This window comes from Dendrobates tinctorius, unplaced genomic scaffold (assembly GCF_039654945.1).
Source record: "Dendrobates tinctorius isolate UK_male_01 unplaced genomic scaffold, ASM3965494v1 ptg000221l, whole genome shotgun sequence".
Classification (NCBI taxonomy): domain Eukaryota; kingdom Metazoa; phylum Chordata; class Amphibia; order Anura; family Dendrobatidae; genus Dendrobates; species Dendrobates tinctorius.
In genome coordinates this window covers 488,940-502,127 of record NW_027361888.1, presented here as the reverse complement: position 1 = coordinate 502,127, position 13,188 = coordinate 488,940, and positions in this window count along the sequence as shown.

The following is a 13,188-nucleotide window of genomic DNA, read 5'->3' as shown; positions in this document are numbered from 1 at the left end:
AGGGATCGGGGGATGACGGTATCATTGTATGTGTCAGGTTCCTATAAGGTGTCAGGATGTCGCTGTCTATTTCTCCATGGAGGAGTGGGAGTATTTAGAAGGACACAGAGATCTGTACAAGAACATCATAATGGAGGTTTCCCAGCCCTTCACATCACCAGGTAATAGACAGGACTAAATACACACGGCCTATAATTATCTGTATGTAGAGAATGAATTCAGTCCCTGTATGTGTTTCCTCCAGATCTATCCAGTAAGAGGACAACACCAGAGAGATGTCCCCATCCTCTTCTTCCACAGGACTGTAAACAAGAAGACCCCAGTGCTCCTCAGGATCATCAGGTAGATGGAGAGAAGGTGTCAGGAGATCTCCCCTATGATGTGTAGATGACTGTGAAGGTCTTGTGCTCAGTCTTGTTTTATCCACCAGTAGAGTTGAGCGACTTTTGGTTTTTTAGGGTCGCGTTTCGTTTCGTGAAACCCGACTTTTCCAAAAGTCGGGTCGAGCAAGATCGTCCGATTATAGGGAAAAGTTGGGGTCGTCCCGAAACACGAAACCCAATGTAAGTCAATGGGGAATAAAAGTCGGCAGTGAGAGGAGGACAGGAAACACACCTACAGTGCCCATTTGAATGCCAAAAGCATCAATTCTTCTTACTTAAGCTTGTCAACCTTAATTAACTTCATAATACAAGTTACGCACTGAAAAATGGGGGTTATTTGGCTAAAGTTGTGGGGGGGGGAGGGCTGGCTGCAGGTTTTCATGTGCCCTGGGCGAAAGAGCGCCCCTTTAACACATACCACAACTCATGCTGCTCCGATACGGCAGAGAAATAGCGGTATAGTACAATGAAAAATACTTCACTTTTTACATCTCATGACGAGGCCCATCTATTTCTCCATACAGAATCATTGGTCCCATATAATGTTTGAAACAGTATATGATGAGCTCCACATAATGCTACAGTATATGTTGGTCCTCATGGATGAAGCTCCACTGTCTTATGGGCCCAAATAATGCTCCAAACATAATGGACCCTATTTCTAATGCTCTAGTGTATAATGGGCCCTGTAAATGCTGCTCCAGTGTCTGATGTCCACCTTTGGAATGTTCCAGTGTATGGTGGGCCCCATCTATCATTCTCCAGAGTATAGTGCTCCCCAAAAATTGCTGTCCCAACATTGAAAACAATCAAATAAGTCTCCTCGCTAGGGAATCCCTGTACTAGTCTAGACTCCTCGTCGTCCCCATCTTCCATCTCACTGCACAGTATTTCATCTTTGCAAGTGCTGTGATCCTGGGCAAGCAGGGGGGGCCCACTCGTTGGCGACGGCACTGGCACAGGGCCCCTGATAGTACGGTGGTGTGTCTGATGGCGGGTGGGCCGAACCTGCACTTTCATCTGCAGCTTCCTCTTTGTCACCGTGTAAGATGGAACTGTATATGGGAAGGGTAACCTGAGTTTCATCAGGGTCAGATTCAGGCCGGGTAGCGAGCGAGGGGAATGTAGTGGTCTGGGTCAATGTACCAGCAGATTCATCGAGCAGTGGCTGGGCATCAGTGCACTTGTGTCGCCCCCAGGAGTACGGTCGCCACAGTGGCATTACCTTCTTCCTAGGGAGTGTGATGTCATGCTTAGGAGCAATGAAGGATCTCTCTAGCAGGTTAACTGATTGGGCGGCGTTATTCCCACGAGTCATGACCCTCCAAACAGCGTTCATGAAGGCAAAGTGTTTGTTTTACGTGGGCAGTATGGTTGCAAAGCTGAACCTTAAAGGAATGTCCAGAAGGGCACCACCAGGAGTGGAGCCTACGGATAAATTCGACTCCACCTGGGAAACCTCAACCATGCCAGCTACAGAACAGATGCACACATTGCAAGCTTAATTCTGTTAACGAACGAGACTCCGTCATGCCCCGCGGTCCGAGTCCGGCTTACTAGAGGGACACGTGAGGCTCTGGCACATGAGATTGGCCAATAACTGGTGTGTCATGCCCTTACATGTCCGTGGCTGCATGTGCGCTACACTGAAAAGGCCAGCGTTTGTCGCTTACAGGTGCAGATAACCCGCTGAACAACGTTAGTGATGGGGATCACTGATTACAATTATTACCCGCGAACAATGATTTCCCAGTAAGTGCAGGTCAACCGCAGTTCCGGAATTAGGCCTAACCGTCATTCCTGAAAAAATGAAAAACTTACGTGTGCAAACCACAGGTGCTGTAGCTTGCTTAACAGCTCGCCAGCCGTTCTCACGCCCAGTATGGATTACACGTGATTGCACAAAGGTGAGAAAGGGTACCGTATCCCCGGATAATATGTATGGATAGCGTACACATTCAAAATATATGTCTCAGGAGGCAGGCTCAGACGGTGTTAGGCCCAGTATGGATTGCACGTGATTGCACAAAGGTTAGAAAGGGTACCGTATCCCCGGATAACATGTATGGATAGCGTACACATTCAAAATATATGTCTATACATCAGGAGGCAGGCTCAGACGGTGTTAGGCCCAGTATGGATTGCACGTGATTGCACAAAGGTTAGAAAGGGTACCGTATCCCCGGATAACATGTATGGATAGCGTACACATTCAAAATATATGTCTCAGGAGGCAGGCTCAGACGGTGTTAGGCCCAGTATGGATTGCACGTGATTGCACAAAGGTTAGAAAGGGTACCGTATCCCCAGATAACATGTATGGATAGCGTACACATTCAAAATATATGTCTATACATCAGGAGGCAGGCTCAGACGGTGTTAGGCCCAGTATGGATTGCACGTGATTGCACAAAGGTTAGAAAGGGTACCGTATCCCCGGATAACATGTATGGATAGCGTACACATTCAAAATATATGTCTCAGGAGGCAGGCTCAGACGGTGTTAGGCCCAGTATGGATTGCACGTGATTGCACAAAGGTTAGAAAGGGTACCGTATCCCCAGATAACATGTATGGATAGCGTACACATTCAAAATATATGTCTCAGGAGGCAGGCTCAGACGGTGTTAGGCCCAGTATGGATTGCACGTGATTGCACAAAGGTTAGAAAGGGTACCGTATCCCCAGATAACATGTATGGATAGCGTACACATTCAAAATATATGTCTATACATCAGGAGGCAGGCTCAGACGGTGTCAGGCACAGTATGGATTTGACGGCCCAGATTACACAGCGGAGGAGCAGGGAGAGGTAAAGATTGCAAATGCTGGGGCCCTGCCCAAGCAAGGGGGGCCCACTCGTGGGCTTCGGTACTGGCACTGGGCCCCTCATAGTACAGCGGTGTGTCTGACGGCGGGTGTGCACCACCACCGTCAGAGACACTTGATTGCACTATGAGGGACCCTGTGCCAGAGCCCGCGCCCAAGAGTCGGCCTACCCACCTGTCCAGGGCAACGGCACTCGCACGGTGTCGTGCGCTAGGTGGTGACCCCGGCCATGGGGGGGAGGCAGCACAGTTAGGGAGTTTTAGAAAGTGGCATATGTTGATGTTGGACATTCAGCTGATGCAAAAGGCGAAATAGGTGAAGTCCCAGGAAGAGGTGGACCAAAGCAAGCCATTTTTCTGTCACCCTATGTGTCATCAGGGGAAGATGGGACAAAATCCTTGGAAACCCATGCATGGTTCATTTTAATGAAGGTTAGATCATCCACATTTTTGGTTGACAGACGGGTCCTTTTTTCTGTCAGGATTGATCCAGCTGCACTGAAGACTCTTTCCGATAGCACACTTGCAGCTGGGCAAGCGAGCTCCTGTAAGGCATATTGGGCCAATTCAGGCCAGGTGTCCAGTTTAGCGGCCCAATAGTCAAAGGGGAATGACCTGTGTGGGAGAACATCGATATGGGAGGAAAAGTAGTTTGTAACCATAGTTGACAACTGCTGTCTCCTGTCACTTTCCATCGATGCAGTATTACCAGTTGTGTGAGCGGTATTTGAAAAATCAGTCCACAACATTGTCATGAAACCCCTGTCTCCAACGCCACTTCTGCTGTGTGCACCACGAACACCTCTGCCAAGCTGCCCCCGGCCCGTACGGCTCGTGTGAGAACCATCACCGCTGCTGTGTGCTGGGAATGCCTCAAGCAACCGATTTACCAGAGTTGCTTGTTTATTTGCCAATATTAGGTCAAGGTTCTCCTGTGGCATGATGTTTTGTAATTTGCCTTTATAGCGTGGATCCAGGATGCTGGCCAACCAGTAGTCGTCATCGTTCATCATTTTGGCAATGCGGGGGTCCCTTTTTAGGATCTGCAAGGCATAATCTGACATGTGGGACAATGTTCCCGGTGTCAATGATGCACTGCGAGTGCTGGGTGGAGGAGCACTTTCTGGCAAATCCACATCCCTCCAGTCACGCACAAGGGTTGCCGTGACATGGCGGGATGGCTTGTTCATTATTTTGATCAAAATTATGTTTACTAAATACCCTTATTATTATTATTACCTTTATGCATTATTTGCAGTATATTTTTTACTTTTAGTTCAGGATATTTGTGTTTTTTGCTTTTTGTTTTCTCTGGGTGGAGGAGCACTTTCTGGCAAATCCACATCCCTCCAGTCACGCACAAACCCTGTACCAGACCTTGCCACGCCAACATTTTCACTTGCCCCACGAGATACATCCTCCTCCCCTAAGTAATCATGCCCATCATCATCCTCCTCCTCCTCTTCTTCCTCCACCTCGTCCAGGAGAGGTCCCTGAGCAGACAATGGCTGAATGTCATCAAGGATTCCCTCCTCCTCTTCCTCCTCATCAACATTGGCTGCAGACGCCTGCTCCTTAAGGTGCGTCAAAGTTTGCATGAGCAGACGCATAAGTGGGATGCTCATGCTTAGGATGGCGTCGTCTGCGCTTACCAGCCGTGTGCATTCCTCAAAACACTGAAGGACTTTACAGAGGTCTTTCAGCTTCGACCACTGCACACCTGTCAAATCCATGTCTGCTCTCAAAGTGCCTGGCCGTGTATCCTCCCACAAATGCATTATGGCCTGCCTCTGCTCGCACAGCCGCTCCACCATGTGCAGGGTGGAGTTCCACCTTGTTGCAATGTCGATAATGAGGTGGTGGTTGGGAAGGTGGAGCAATCGCTGCGGCTTCTGCATACGAACGGAGTGTACAGGCGACCGGCGGATGTGCGCGCACAGTCTTCGCACCTTCTGGAGCAGGGCTGTTAACTCCGGATAATTTTTGAGGAAGCACTGCACCACCAGGTTCAAGGTGTGAGCCAAGCAAGGTATGTGGCTGAGTTTTGAAAGGGCTATGGCTGCCACAAAATTACGGCCGTTATCACTAACTACCTTGCCTGCCTCAAGATGTACACTGCCCAGCCATGACTCAGTTTGTCGCTTCAAGTACTCGGCCAGCACCTCGGCGGTGTGTCTGTTGCCCAAACACATCATCTGCAACACAGCCTGCTGACGCTTTCCACTAGCTGCTCGATAGGGGGACACATCATGTGCAACAGTGGCAGCTGCAGATGGAGTGCTCGTACGACTGCGCTCTGTGGACGAGCTTTCGCTTCTGGAGGAGGAGGAGGAGGAGGAGGGTCGAACGCCTACAGCCAACTGTTTCCTATACCGTGGGCTAGGCAGCACTGTCCCACCACCGCTGTCCCCTGTGGACCCTGCATCAACCACATTAACCCAGTGCGCAGTGATGGACACGTAACGGCCCTGGCCATGCCGACTGGACCATGCATCAGTTGTGAGGTGCACCTTTCCGCTCACTGACTGCTTGAGTGCATGGACAATGCGGTCTTTCACATGATGGTGGAGGGCTGGGATGGCTTTGTGAGAGAAGAAGTGGCGACTGGGTAGGTCATAGCGTGGTACTGCATAGGCCATGAGTTCGCGGAAAGCTGTGCTTTCCACCAACCGAAAGGGCATCATCTCAAACGAGATTAGTTTGGCAATGTGGGCGTTCAAACCCAGTGTACATGGATGAGAGACTGAGTACTTTCTTGACCTACTCATAGTGTCTGGGAGGGTGAGCTGGACTTGAGAGCTGCATATGGTGGAAGTAGCGGTGGACAGGGCGGACTGAGAGAGGGTTGATGATGGTGATGGAGTTGGTGTTCTTTCTGATGGCCTAGAATCAGTCTTTCGTTGATATAACAGTGGGATTCCCTGACTGCTGTGGCCTTGCAACGACACCTCAACATTTGCTGCTGTGCTAACCGGTGGGCTTACAGTGGGGGAAACAATGTAGCGTTGCTGACTACCTTCGTTGTGATCAGTTGCACATGTGGCACTTGAGGTTTGGTGTTGTGTCCACGCTTGCAAGTGCATGCTGGTTAAATGTCTAAGCATGCAACTGGTATTCAAATTTTTCAGATTTTTCCCTCGGCTAAAGGTCTTTGCGCACTTCTTACAGATAACCTTGGCCTGATCATGAGGATTTTGTTCAAAAAAGTGCCACACTGCACTCTTCCTACTTTGGCAGACATTTTGCGGCCTAGCACGCTGTGATCTTTTGACCCTCTGGACAAGCTGTCCAGCAACTCTTTTGATGTTTGGAACCTGTCTTTGGAGTGCTACGGGCCTGCCAGATAACAGCTGTTGCGATGTCGATTTCTGCTGTGGATGCTCCTCATCTGAGCTATTGGAAGCAGCACCCTCTTCCCCCAATGGATGCCAATCTGGGTCAACAACTGGGTCATCCATCACCTCCTCTTCTATGTCATGTGCACCTTTCTCTGTGTCACCGTGTATGGTGGTATAGTGTGCGGGAAGGGGCACCTGAGTCTCATCAGGGTCAAAATCTGGCTCTGTACACTGCGAGGACAATGTAGTGCTCTGAGTGAATGTACCAGCAGAATCATCCATCAGCGGCTGTGCATCAGTGCACTCCATGTCAGATTCATCTTGGCCTGGGTAATTCACCATTTCACTTGATAATCCAGGCATGGTATGTGAAAACAGCTCCATGGAGTATTCAGTAGTATGGCCTGCGTCATCCTTCAATCTTGGTTGGGGTGAAGGACACAAGGAAAGGTGTGGTTCATGAACATGAGCCTCCAATGACGACTCAGTGCTTTTACTTTTTACAACTGAAGAAGAGGAGGCGATAGAGCTGGAGGCTGAGTCAGCAATGTAAGACAAAACTTTTTCCTGATGCTCTGGCTTTAAAAGCGGTTTGCCAACTCCTAGAAAACTAAGCGTTCGAGGCCTTATGTAGCCAGACGATGACGCAGGCTCAACACCTCCTGCATTCGGTCCTATTTTGCTCTTGCCACTACCATCAGATCCACCACCAACACCATCATTACCAGCTGCCAACCCCCGCCCAATTCCACGGCCTCTTCCACCAGCCTTCCTCATTTTTGGTAGAAATGTAGACAAAATCCAACAAACTATATAGTAATGTAAAACAAGGTACAAGGTGTCTATAGGACAGGGGAGATTTTGAATTTCTGCAGACACTTGTGGACACTGGACACTTTTGGATTGTGTGAGGCCCACTGATATCTGAGCGCTATGTCACAGGCTCGATGGCACAGCTGTGACCAAAGTGACTAGAGGATAAGGGAGATTTTGAATCTCTGCACACACTTTTGGACACTGGACGCTTTTGGATTGTGTGAGGCCCACTGATATCTGAACGCTATGTGACAGGCTCGATGGCACAGCTGTGACCAAAGTGACTAGAGGATAAGGGAGATTTTGAATCTCTGCACACACTTTTGGACACTGGACACTTTTGGATTGTGTGAGGCCCACTGATATCTGAGCGCTATGTCACAGGCTCGATGGCACAGCTGTGACGAAAGTGACTAGAGGATAAGGGAGATTTTGAATCTCTGCACACACTTTTGGACACTGGACACTTTTGGATTGTGTGAGGCCCAATGAATATCTGAGCGCTATGTGACAGGCTCGATGGCACAGCTGTGACCAAAGTGACTAGAGGATAAGGGAGATTTTGAATCTCTGCACACACTTTTGGACACTGGACACTTTTGGATTGTGTGAGGCCCACTGATATCTGAGCGCTATGTCACAGGCTCGATGGCACAGCTGTGACCAAAGTGACTAGAGAATAAGGGAGATTTTGAATCTCTGCACACACTTTTGGACACTGGACACTTTTGGATTGTGTGAGGCCCACTGATATCTGAGCGCTATGTCACAGGCTCGATGGCACAGCTGTGACCAAAGTGACTAGAGGATAAGGAAGATTTTGAATCTCTGCACACACTTTTGGACACTGGACACTTTTGGATTTTGTGAGGCCCAATGAATATCTGAGCGCTATGTGACAGGCTCGATGGCACAGCTGTGACCAAAGTGACTAGAGGATAAGGGAGATTTTGAATTTCTGCACACACTTTTGGACACTGGACACTTTTGGATTGTGTGAGGCCCAATGAATATCTGAGCACTATGTGACAGGCTCGATGGCACAGCTGTGACCAAAGTGACTAGAGGATAAGGGAGATTTTGAATCTCTGCACACACTTTTGGACACTGGACACTTTTGGATTGTGTGAGGCCCACTGATATCTGAGCGCTATGTCACAGGCTCGATGGCACAGCTGTGACCAAAGTGACTAAAGGATTAGGGAGATTTTGAATCTCTGCACACACTTTTGAACACTGGACACTTTTGGATTGTGTGAGGCCCAATGAATATCTGAGCGCTATGTGACAGGCTCGATGGCACAGCTGTGACCAAAGTGACTAGAGGATAAGGGAGATTTTGAATCTCTGCACACACTTTTGGACACTGGACACTTTTGGATTGTGTGAGGCCCACTGATATCTGAGCGCTATGTGACAGGCTCGATGGCACAGCTGTGACCAAAGTGACTAGAGGATAAGGTAGATTTTGAATCTCTGCACACACTTTTGGACACTGGACACTTTTGGATTGTGTGAGGCCCAATGAATATCTGAGCGCTATGTGACAGGCTCGATGGCACAGCTGTGACCAAAGTGACTAGAGGATAAGGGAGATTTTGAATCTCTGCACACACTTTTGGACACTGGACACTTTTGGATTGTGTGAGGCCCAATGAATATCTGAGCGCTATGTGACAGGCTCGATGGCACAGCTGTGACCAAAGTGACTAGAGGATAAGGGAGATTTTGAATCTCTGCACACACTTTTGGACACTGGACACTTTTGGATTGTGTGAGGCCCAATGAATATCTGAGCGCTATGTGACAGGCTCGATGGCACAGCTGTGACCAAAGTGACTAGAGGATAAGGGAGATTTTGAATCTCTGCACACACTTTTGGACACTGGACACTTTTGGATTGTGTGAGGCCCACTGATATCTGAGCGCTATGTCACAGGCTCGATGGCACAGCTGTGACAAAAGTGACTAGAGGATAAGGGAGATTGGATTGCTTTTAAAAAAGCAGTTTGCGGAGCAGTGGGTAAACAGCAATGCCAGCCTGTCAGGAAGCCTTAAAAGGCAGCCCAACAACCAACACCACTGATAAACCACTATATAGCCTCCCCTTGCACTGCACACACAGTGACTGGTGTGTTGTGCAGGCCAAATCGCTAGCAGCAGAAGCAGTTTTTTTGTCTTCTTCCCTGCCTAACGCTCTCCCTACAGAATCAGCAGCAACCTCTCCCTATACTGAGATCGGCAGAAGTAAGATGGCGGTCGGCGTGCACGCCCTTTTATACCCCCTGTGACGCCCACCAAAGCAAGCCAATCACTTGCATGCCCTTCTGAAAGATGGTGGTGACCCCTGCCTATGTCATCACGTTGCCCACAGTGTCCGTGGATCCTGATTGGCTGAAAAAGAGCGCAAAACAAACTTTTGAAACGCGACTTTGGCGCGTAAGTCGCCGACCTCGTGGCCGACCTCATCCTAGGGTCGGGTTTCGTTTCATGAAACCCGACTTTGACAAAAGTCGGCGACTTTTGAAATTTTTCGACCCGTTTCGCTCAACTCTATCCACCAGTATTATATGTTTTATACTTGTGTGATGAGAACGGTGGAGATGGCAGCATTAGAGCTGATCATAGATGGGACTTCTCCATCTGTCTGTGACTTTTACAATATTTGTTTCAGGGTGAAGATCTGACCCATATTAATACTACAGAGACATATGTGAGAGATGATGAGTGGTGTAAAGAGGAGATTCCCACATGTGACTACCCAGGTGAGTAGTAACCACTGAATGCAGAGAAGTCACAGATTCTTCTCAGTCACCTTTTGGAAGTGCATTGAGCAGCAAGGTGGTGTGCTGGTAAAAGGGGAAAAAAAAAAAAACTCTTTTAAATCTTCTTCCTGAGCGAGTGTGAACGAGCTGAGTGTGACCTGAGCATAAGTGCGAACTGTGGTAAGTGTGTGACTTGAAATTCAGTGACTTTAGATTCAGGGAGTTTCCAAGGGAGGTCTTACTGAATTGCTGTTATATTAATTCTTTTTTTTTTTTTCTCTTTTAATTTATTTTTGCTTATCTTATTGTCTGGTGCAATCCCCATTAGGATGTGCTCCACTATTGCCAATGCCATCCAGTGCACGTCTTGCCGCATGTATGAAATCCTTGACCAGCCGGTCGAGGGTGCATACTGCTGTGCGAGATGTGAGCACGTTGTGCATTTGGAAGCCCAGATACTGGATCTAAATGTGCAGCTGGCAACACTGAGATCCATAGACAATATGGAAAGGAGTCTTCTGCTCACTGAGCAGACGCTCAATGGGATAGATGAGGGGGGGGATGCTAGGTTGGAGCTGTAGGACAATGAAGCAGCTAGCTGGGTGACAGTTAGAAGGCGGGGTAGAGGGAAGAGCACCAGGGAGGCTAGTCCTGATCTGGCACACCCCAATAAGTTTGCTAAGTTGGCAGATGAGGGGAGTGTTAGTGCAGGAGTAGCACTGCTGCAGCAAGGCATGTCCTCTGAAAGCCGGAGGAGTGTCTGCTCCAGTAAGGGGGGAAATAGGAGAGCAGGGCAGGCCAGACAGGTTCTGGTAGTGGGAGACTCAATTATTAGGGGAACAGATAGGGCAATCTGTCACAAAGACAGGGATCGTCGAACGGTGTGCTGCCTACCTGGCGCTCGAGTCCGACACATCGCTGATCGGGTTGACAGATTACTGGGAGGGGCTGGAGAGGATCCAGCGGTCATGGTGCACATTGGCACAAATGACAAAGTTAGAGGTAGGTGGAAGGTCCTTAAAGATGATTTCAGGGAATTAGGCTGTAAGCTTAAAGCAAGGACCTCCAAGGTGGTATTTTCGGAAATACTTCCTGTACCACGTGCCACGCCAGAGAGGCAACGGGAGATTAGGGAGGTTAATAAGTGGCTCAGGAATTGGTGTAGGAAGGAGGGGTTTGGGTTCCTGCAGAACTGGGCCGACTTCTCAGTTGGCTACAGGCTCTACGCTAGGGACGGGCTGCACCTCAATGGGGAGGGTGCAGCTGTGCTGGGGGAGAAAATGGCTAGAAGGTTGGACGAGTGTTTAAACTAGGGACGGGGGGAGGGTATTCCTTTTATAGGAGGGGAAGACAGTGCAGATAGAGACCTGGGCACAAATAATGACATTGGGGGTGGGGGTGGCATGGGGGGTGGGGTTAGAACAGTTAATAATTTAAGAAAGAATAGAGGTACAGAGAGATACATAAAGTGCATGTATACTAATGCCAGAAGTCTCGCCAACAAAATGGAGGAATTGGAGTTAATGTTGTTGGAACATAATTATGACATGGTGGGGATATCTGAGACATGGCTGGATGAGAGCCATGACTGGGCGGTTAATTTACAGGGCTATAGTCTGTTCAGAAATGACCGAACAAATAAGCGAGGGGGAGGCGTGTGTTTATATGTAAAATCATCCTTAAAACCCATCCTTCGTGATAATATATATGAATCTAATGAAAATGTAGAGTCCCTGTGGGTAGAGATAAGGGGAGGGGGGAAAAATAATAAATTACTGATAGGGGTTTGTTATAAATCTCCAAAAATAATGGAAGCTACAGAGAATATCCTCATAAAGCAAATAGATGAAGCAGCGACTCAAGGAGAAGTCATTATTATGGGGGACTTCAACTACCCTGAAATACATTGGGGAACCGAAACCTGCAGTTCTGGCAAAGGTAATAGGTTTCTGACAGCGATGAGAGACAATTACCTTTCACAACTGGTTCAGGACCCAACAAGAGGGGGGCACTGCTAGACCTAATATTAACCAACAGGCCAGACCGCATATCAAATGTAAGGGTTGGGGTCACTTGGGTAATAGTGATCACAAATTAATAAGTTTTCATGTATCCTTTAATAAGATGTGTAGTAGAGGGGTTACAAGGACACTAAACTTCAGGAAGGCAAATTTCCAACGGATGAGAGATGATCTTGGTGCAATTAACTGGGACGATATCCTGAGACATAAAAATACACAAAGAAAATGGGAGACGTTTATTAGCATCCTGAATAGGACCTGTGCACAATATATACCGTATGGGAATAAACATGCGAGAAATAGGAGGAAACCACTATGGCTAAATAGAGCTGTAAGGGGCGCAATAAGAGATAAAAATAAAGCATTTAGAGAATTAAAGCAAGTAGGTAGTGATGAGTCATTAACTAAATACAGAAGATTAAATAAATTCTGTAAAAAGCAAATCAAGACAGCAAAGATTGAGACAGAGACTCATTGCCAGAGAAAGTAAAAATAATCCCAAAATATTCTTTTACTACATAAATAGTAAGAAGCTAAAAAATGATAGTGTTGGTCCCCTTAAAAATAGTCTGGGTGAAATGGTGGATGAGGATGAGGAAAAAGCCAATATGCTAAATGACTTTTTTACAACAGTATTTACACAAGAAAATCCCATGACGGATAACATGATCAGGGATAAAAATTCTCCATTAAATGTCACCTGCTTAACCCAGCAGGAAGTACGGCGGCGTCTAAAAATCTCTAAAATTGACAAATCCCTGGGCCCGGATGGGATACACCCCCGAGTACTGCAGGAATTAAGCACAGTCATAGATAGACCACTATTTTTAATCTTTAAAGATTCCATAATAACAGGGTCTGTACCACAGGACTGGCGTATAGCAAATGTGGTGCCAATATTCAAAAAGGGGACAAAAACTGAACTTGGAAATTATAGGCCTGTAAGTTTAACCTCAACTGTGGGTAAAATCCTGGAGGGTTTTCTAAGAGATACTATACTGGAGTATCTGGAGAAGAATAACCTTATGACCCAATAT